The sequence below is a fragment of the Cololabis saira genome, chromosome 22, assembly GCF_033807715.1.
Source record: "Cololabis saira isolate AMF1-May2022 chromosome 22, fColSai1.1, whole genome shotgun sequence".
Taxonomy (NCBI): domain Eukaryota; kingdom Metazoa; phylum Chordata; class Actinopteri; order Beloniformes; family Belonidae; genus Cololabis; species Cololabis saira.
This window is the reverse complement of record NC_084608.1, coordinates 10,274,623-10,282,809: the sequence shown is the minus strand read 5'-3', so window position 1 is coordinate 10,282,809 and position 8,187 is coordinate 10,274,623.

Below are 8,187 nucleotides of genomic sequence, written 5' to 3'. Positions count from 1 at the left end.
ATCTTTTTTTTTCAGTTTCAAGTCTTTTTTTTTCAGTTTCACATCTTTTTTTTTCAGTTTCACATCTTTTTTTTTCAGTTTCACTTCTTTTTTTTTCAGTTACAAATTTTTTTTTCAGGTTCAGACTTTTGGCCCGGATCTGGCGTGGGGGGCGTGGCATCAACTGAGAGGGGCGTGGCATCATGAGTGACAGCAGAACAGAGAAGGCGGGGGACGTTCTTCAGTCATGTTGCCTTCAGGAATCGTAGGTTGCAGAAGTTATCAGTAGAAGTATGATTCAACACTGTATATACACCATATTCACGTGATTGGCAGTGGAAAAAACTGATATTAGTGACACATTTCTGTTTGAAAGGCTGTTTTAGACCGTACTTGGCACCAATCGCAGTATAAAAGCAATAATCTATGCCAGACTGTACAGTTCAACAGCCACACTTTAAAGTTTGAAATTTCCCACTTCCACATACTACCAAGTACGGTCTAAAACAGCTTTTTAAACAGAAATGTGTCACTAATATCAGTTTTTTCCACTGCCAATCACGTGAATATGGTGTATATACAGTGTTGAATCATACTTCTATTGATAACTTCTGCAACCTACGATTCCTGAAGGCAACATGACTGAAGAACGTCCCCCGCCTTCTCTGTTCTGCTGTCACTCATGATGCCACGCCCCTCTCAGTTGATGCCACGCCTCCCACGCCAGATCCGGGCCAAAAGTCTGAACCTGAAAAAAAAATTTGTAACTGAAAAAAAAAGAAGTGAAACTGAAAAAAAAAGACGTGAAACTGAAAAAAAAAGATTTGTAACTGAAAAAAAGATTTGAAACTGAAATAAAAAGATTTGAAACTGAAAAAAAGATCTGATACTGAAAAAAATAAAACTGAAACTGTAAAAAAAAAATTTCAGGTTCAAATTTTATTTTCAAATTAGCAAAACTTTTGGCCCTGATTTGGCTCCATAGGGACAGAACTGAAACTCAAACTGGGGGGAAGTGTCAAACCCTGACAGAAAAAGTATCACTGTTCGATCGACCTCCTCTCATTTCATGTAGCTGTGCATTTGTGGGCTCCTCCTGTGCTGCACACAAATAAAACAATCAAACAACAAAGCTATTTCACACGTCAGAATTAGTAATATTTAAATAAAATGAAGAATTCGTTCAAATTATTCACATTATAACAAACCACAGTCTGTCTTCATGTTGCTATTTGAAAATCAAGCAAAACGGCATGAATCCCTCCTTTGAACAAGCTGCTTAAAACAATCATTACACATTCTTTGCTACTGATGTTCGTTAACATCAACATCAGAGTTCCTGATTGGAGGCAACGGGTTGCAGTTTCACCGTTGAGAGAAGGGAAATCCACGTCTGGACACTCCCTTAACCCTTTAATGCCTTACAGTACACATAAAATAACACCCCAAAAGGTTTGCTTTTTTTAATTGGAGGTGTGGATTATATATTGAAATGAAAAAAACATTTCCAATTTTATATTTAACAATTACTAAATAATAATTTGATCGTTATGAATACATTAGGTAAGTTTATGCATTTTTTCTATTTAGTTGTTTTTATCTTTTTTTGATCGTTTTTTGGTTTTATATAAAACTTTGTTGATCATGGCGGTGGTTTTAGAGGTTTCAGAAATTACATGCATCACATATGATACATCTGGCATTAGATTTCACTTTTTTCTCAATTTTTTTTTTTACTTTCAATGATTTACCCACATACTTGTTGAAAACTAGAGATCCTTAGGCCTTATTTTGCTTCTCAAAATCAATCAAGCCCTTCCTGGATATTGGTACCAAATCATCGATTGGCGTCACAAGTTAAAACATTTTTTTTTAATTCTTTCTACTCCTTATTAAAACAAACTTGACCCTGTGCCATTTTGTGTGGGTGTGTGTGTGTGTGTGTGAGTGTGTGTGTGTGTGTGTGTGTGTGTGTGTGTGTTGCATACCTGAAATGCAAATATTGATGTTTATTAGCAAATTAAATTAATGAAAATAATGCTGGTAATTTCATGCTGTCTGCAGAAAAGTAAAATGAAATGTAAGATTTACTGTTTTTTTGTCCATATCTTCCCAGGGTTGATCTGAGATGTTATTTCATCAGACTTAATGTAAGAAAAAACACAACAGACTGTCTCCTAAAGATGAATAGATCCTGGATTTACATTTGTCATTGTGTAGCAGCGTCGACTACAACTTGTGAATCCGTGTGACCTTCTGCATCAGTCTGTTGTCTGTGCGCCGGTGATAGTCCCCCGACCGGTGCTGCTGCTTCAAATGAAATTCTATTGACCAGAATCGCCTCTTCGGCGCCTTCGGGGAGTCGTGAGTTAAACAATATTCCCAGCCCAGCAGCTTATTTCTCCCTCTCGTCCCTTTTGTATTGGATGGAAATCACGTGCTGGCAGTGTTAGTAGACACAAGTGTGCAGTATGCGCCTCATCCACAGACAGATGGACAACACAGAAGAGACAATGAAGCTCTGACTCATCGGCACATTCATTCATAGCTAAAACTGTTGTTCTCTTAGAAGACAGCAACATGCAGCGTATTACCATAAAAATGTAAACTCCCACTTAGCCTTTGCAGATATAATCATTTCTGAATGCAGCGACGCTGCGTGCTTTGCTCTTCCCTGACTGCGCTGTCTGCACTGTCGGAGAGATGCTGACTGAGGGCAGATGGCGAGATTAAGCTGTACAGTATTGCTTTCCTCCAACCAAATCAGAAAATCCATTAAAGCACATTAGCACAACTGCTAATTGCTGGGCTCTGTGTGTCTAATTGTGCACATTGATCTGTCCACAACCTCCCCCAGTTGAGATGGAATTGTGAAATTAAAGACCTCAAGTGGGCAGATAAAGGATGCTGCGCCGCATTCATCCCTGAGTAAATATAAGTGCGTATGAATGAAGCTGGATCTGATCGGCTGTCAATCACCTTTTTTAGCTTACCGTTGCACATGTTCTTTCAGTCCCGTGTAAATAATTCAGGTCTAAGCGCATAAACACGGCCTGGGTAGATTAAAGTAAACATAACCAAATCTTTGCTGCACAACACACGAGTTGATTTAAACACTCTGGTTTGATCATATACATACACACACACACACACATAGACATACACACTGGCTTGTTCACCTGCATGCTGGCTCTCTAGTTTTTGGGTTTAGGTAGCGGTAGCGATAGCGATAGCTTAGCTCAGACTGCGATCAGATCTCAAGATTTAGGTCGATTGCTGTTGTTTTGGTTGGCTCCGTGCCGGTTTCGTGTTTTGTTTGTGGTTTTTTGTTGCAGATCTCCAGTGCTTGACGTGTGTCTCCGTGTGTTCCTGCTTCCTGGATTGGCAGTGGATGTCGTCACCCCCCCCCCCCCCCCCCTCCCCCCCACAAAAAAAACAAAAACCAAACAAAAATCACTGGGTTTGTATGTGTATATTTATGTATGTGTACGCATATGTATGCGTATATATATATGTATATATATTAATTATAGTAATAATGCACTTATATATTCTTTTGGTTTCTACCGTCATGGTATCAATCATTAATATGTGTGCAGACAAGGGAAAAAAAAAAAAAAAAACACTCTGGTCTGAAATTAAGTAAATGCTAAAAATACCCTGGAAGAAACATCCGGTATTCCTGCTTCATATTCTGCACAAAGCTTTGACCGGGTTCAGTACGGCCGTGCTGTCGGGCTGTTCACCGCATCGGGATGGAAGTTTGGTGCAGAGCGCGGCCTCAGCCGGTGCGTCGAGCATCGCTCTGTCTTTTCTTTTGAAGTTGTGTTGATGAATTTCAGTCACGCCTCGTCACCTTCAACCACGAAATAACAAAACTTGGAAATCCGCCTCCAAGATGATACTCTGATTACGTGGCGCTGGGGAAATAACATTTTGGCTTCACTTGGATGAGGAGGGATGGGCTCATGGCTAATGAAAATCACTGGGTCTGATAAGCTGGAAGACCTTTCAAGCTAAACAATCCCCGAACAAAATCACAGCAAAGCTTCATCAACTTATGAATGAAACATTTGCAGTAGAATCTATCATCTTATTCATTATCGTGCTGTCATGACAACAAATTGAATGACTGAAAAATATTGAAGACATCAAATAAATACTGGAAAGGGGTTCACTTCTCAAAAAATGTGTCAGACATGGAGCATGTGTCATCTGTTACCCAGATATTCATCTTTCTTTGCAATGAATCATATTTTTTTCTTCTGGCAACCCTAATTCAACCTGCCATGACCAATGTGTGTGTCTCTGGTATAGTTGACCATATCATGTTTGAAACCTGTGGGTCAACCTATGAAAAAAGATCAGAATAGATCTCCTTAAACAGAATCCACTTCATTTCTTCCTATCGTAGTTATCGGTCAGAAGGTTTTCTGTCGTCATCATCGTATCCCACTAGGATATGTTGTGCTATGTTGTGCTCACGTCCACCTACCAGTGCAGATAACTCCTCCTAGAAGCCTTGGGCTTGAGCATACCTGTTGCTTTTGCCTGACATCCATCACAACAATGACTCTATCCATCTAGAGGGCTGTGCCACACATCCGCCCCCTTTCTGATGTCTAATAGGCAGAAGTGCTGGAGGTGACGCTGCACATGCTCAGCAGAACCAAAGCTGGCCCTTCTCCATCCCAAAAGAGCCATTAATGCAAAGACATCTGCACGTTATAGATGACAGGATTCTGCAGTAAAGCTGGCAGACCTCACAGCGTGGAGCTAGGTCATGTCCCGCTGTATCTGGCTAATAAGCTGTAAGTAAGAGTCCACGCCTCACTCCTACTCCTTTTCTTTCTGTTTTTCCTGTTTTCTCTCCAGCATAATAAGAAAGCACTCACTTTGGATCAATTATTCTTTAAAGGCTGGGGGAAGCCCTGTCCCTGGAGCTTAGCCTGTTTTTCCAGCGTTGCTGCAGCATTACATGGAGGTGAATTACAGACAGGACTTCAGCACGCTCCCAGCGAACCTTTGCTTTTGCTGATAAATCAGTGTGAATTCAAGCTGGCATTTTCCTTTTCCTCGTTCAAAAACACTGCCTTTCCTGTTAAGTGGGTCCACAAAGAACCATTCTTTCCCCATATATGGAAAAAGCAAAAAGAAAACAAACTGAACTGTGATTTGAACTGTGATTATACGATAAGCTTTTATAAGCATTTTTCTTCAGCCTATGCCTTTTCAGTCATTGTTCAACACATTTTGGTTTTGTATGAAATGTTAATGCTGTGCACAATGTTTTTTTTTTTTTTTTGGTGTTGTTTTTTTTGTGTTGTCATGACTGAATAAACTTCATTCATTCATTCATTCATTCATTCATTCATTCATTCATTCATTCATTCATTCATTCATTCATTCATTCATTCATTCATTTTTACATTTCATATTCTTGGGTTTGAAAAGAAGATGTTCAGTGGTCAGTTTTGTCAACATGACTGAAGACCTGCAGCGTAATCACAAACACCAGAGGACATCCCGTGACATCAGGAGTTCCTCATCCTTTCACTTAAATCTCCGTCTTAACCATCGTCATCATTAATGCGCCTTCACATGGTGCATGGAGCCGTCACATTCAGTTTACAAAATAAATAAATACAACTACATTAAAATGCAGAAATCCAGGAAAATAACAACTCTCCTTGCGTCATAAACTTGCAGCACAAACACAGAGAATCGTCAAGTCTCCCTTCCAGCTCTGTGAAACTCATGCAGATGGAGCAGAATGCGACGGTGCGTCTGAAGTTTACTCAGCCAAAAAAGGACGCCGGCTTCCCATGGCTATCCAAATCAAATTCCCGTTATCAATGTGTGCCTAGTGTGACAGCCTGCAGGGTCCACACCCACATATCTAAACTGGATCATACAGGTTCATGTTCTTGTCCATCCACTGTGTTGTCACCGCTCGTCACCGCTCACTCAAGGAGCACTCAGGCTCCGTTTACACGGGGCAAAAACGGAGGCGTTTTCATGCGTTTTGGCCGTTCGTACACGAAAACGCAGCTCAAAGCCCCCAAAAACGATCATTTCTGAAAACTCCGGCCACAGTGGAGATTTTCAAAAACTCCGTTTTCACGTTTGCGTCTAAACAGAGGAAAACGGAGGAAAACTGAGATTTACGTCACATTATGTGACAGAAACGTCACCAGCAGCGTCATAAGTGCGACCTGTGTTTACAATTTGTTTGGGCACCGTCAATATTTTCTTTTATTTTACCTGTTTTAAATTCTCTCAGACTCTCGTTCCGTCTTGGAAGTAAAGCCTGAATTATGGTCCCGCGTTACATTGACGCAGAGCCTACGGCGTAGGGTACGCGGCGATGCGCACCGTACGGTGTGCGTCGCCGCGTACCCTACGCCGTAGGCTCTGCGTTGGTGTAACGCGGAACCATAAATCAGCCTTGACTGGAGGTTACACGTGTCAATTGTTGATGTTTTTTCCAGGATTCTGATTGGCTGGCATGACGTTAACTGCGTTTTCATGCGGGTCCGTGTAAACGAGGATATTTTTGAAAACGTAGAGGGGAAAATATCCGTTTTTGTAAATACCCGGCTACGTGTAAACGCGGCCTTAGTCCCGACTCAGAGCGTCCTGGACCTCCGTTGGTGGCCCTGCTAAAGTGTTCTGAGCTGGTGAAAGCTGTCCTACCTCTAAGAATCTCCTGACACCCCCTCCTTTCCTAACACCTCCAACAACACTGCTTATTCACACTTATCTCTCTACTTCTGCACCTGTTCTGTTTTTTTATTCCGTTTAAGTGGATTTAATCACATTTAGCACGCAGGGAACAAACTAATGTGCTTGAATGTTGTTCTTTACTTGTAAGTGTATCCAAATGGGTCTCTTGTTGTTTGTTTTTTTCCTCCTTCTTGGCTCTCGGTGAAAGCGGACGCTTTTTCTTCTCCCGCTCCCTCACATATCTGCCCTGCTTTTGCTCTCTGCCTTGTGCTGTCTTGTTCATCTATTTTGGAGCCTTTTTCTGCATATTTTCTGAATTCTCAAAGCGTTGTTCTGGTTAGCTGGTTGACCAAATTTACTCGACGAGAAGACCGGGTAGAGGAGATCCTGCGTCCCCCGGCGGGACGTTTGCTGCTGGATACACGATGGAATCCTGGAATAAGTGGAGGGTCATGTGTCTGTCCACACTGTCGGTCGAGGATGCTGAAGATGCCTACATAATTGGTTTTCTGATGACAGTATTTCTGCTTTTTGAAGTTGGCGGTTACCTGGCAAATGGACATATTTGAAATATGTCGGCAGATTCTGGCCCTTTCAAGGCTGCCTGGCCCGTGTGATGGATATGTCAGGCGAAGGACACTCAGACTGAAACGCTTGAGCAAAATTGTCAGTGTTTGACATTCCCCCCAACCTTTCAGTTTCTGTTTTGCCCCGCCTGTGTCCCATCTGCCCTGATTTTCTGCACTTGTGTCTCGTCATGTCTCGTTATCCCCTGTGTATATCTGGTCTTGTCATTCCCTTGTTCCCTGTCGGTCCGTACTGTGCTTCCTTCCATGTGCTCCATGAATTCTAGTTTTTGATCCCTGTTCCTGTTAGCTTTTTTTATCCTGCCAAGCAGCGCTTTGATTTTGTTTTTTTGCCTCTTGCTTCTTGTGGAATAAATCCTTGTTCTTTGAGAACTCCTGCCTCCGGCCTCCCACTCTCTTTCCTGCATCTGGGTCCTCACCTCACCAGCCTTGACAAAAATCACAAACCTGACGCGATTCTTGAATAGAATCGCAGGCTAGCTGCGATTTTCCAACTCATCGGCAGGATGGAAAAGAACTTTGAGAAGTAGCAAGCTTGGCTTGGTGGAAAATGACCACAAATTTGGAGATGGCCATTGAGATGAACCAGAGAGACGGAAAATCACTGGAGTCAGCGTGACCAAAAACAACTGTTATCTGAATGTGGATCCCCAGCTGCCGGTATTGAAGGCAGTCGGGCTCAAATCCCTCCTGGATGTTATGCTGAAAGGAAGCTCTGCCCCCACTACCCCTCGCCTTTCACCATGGCACCTGTGAGACTGTATCGGAACTACACCAAGCTGAAAACACTCCATCGCTATCAAGGACAATAGCGGAGGATCTGGGGCATAGTTCATAGACTTACTTACTTACAAAAAACATGCACACAATTCTAAACACAGGAGGCTTTTTTCCC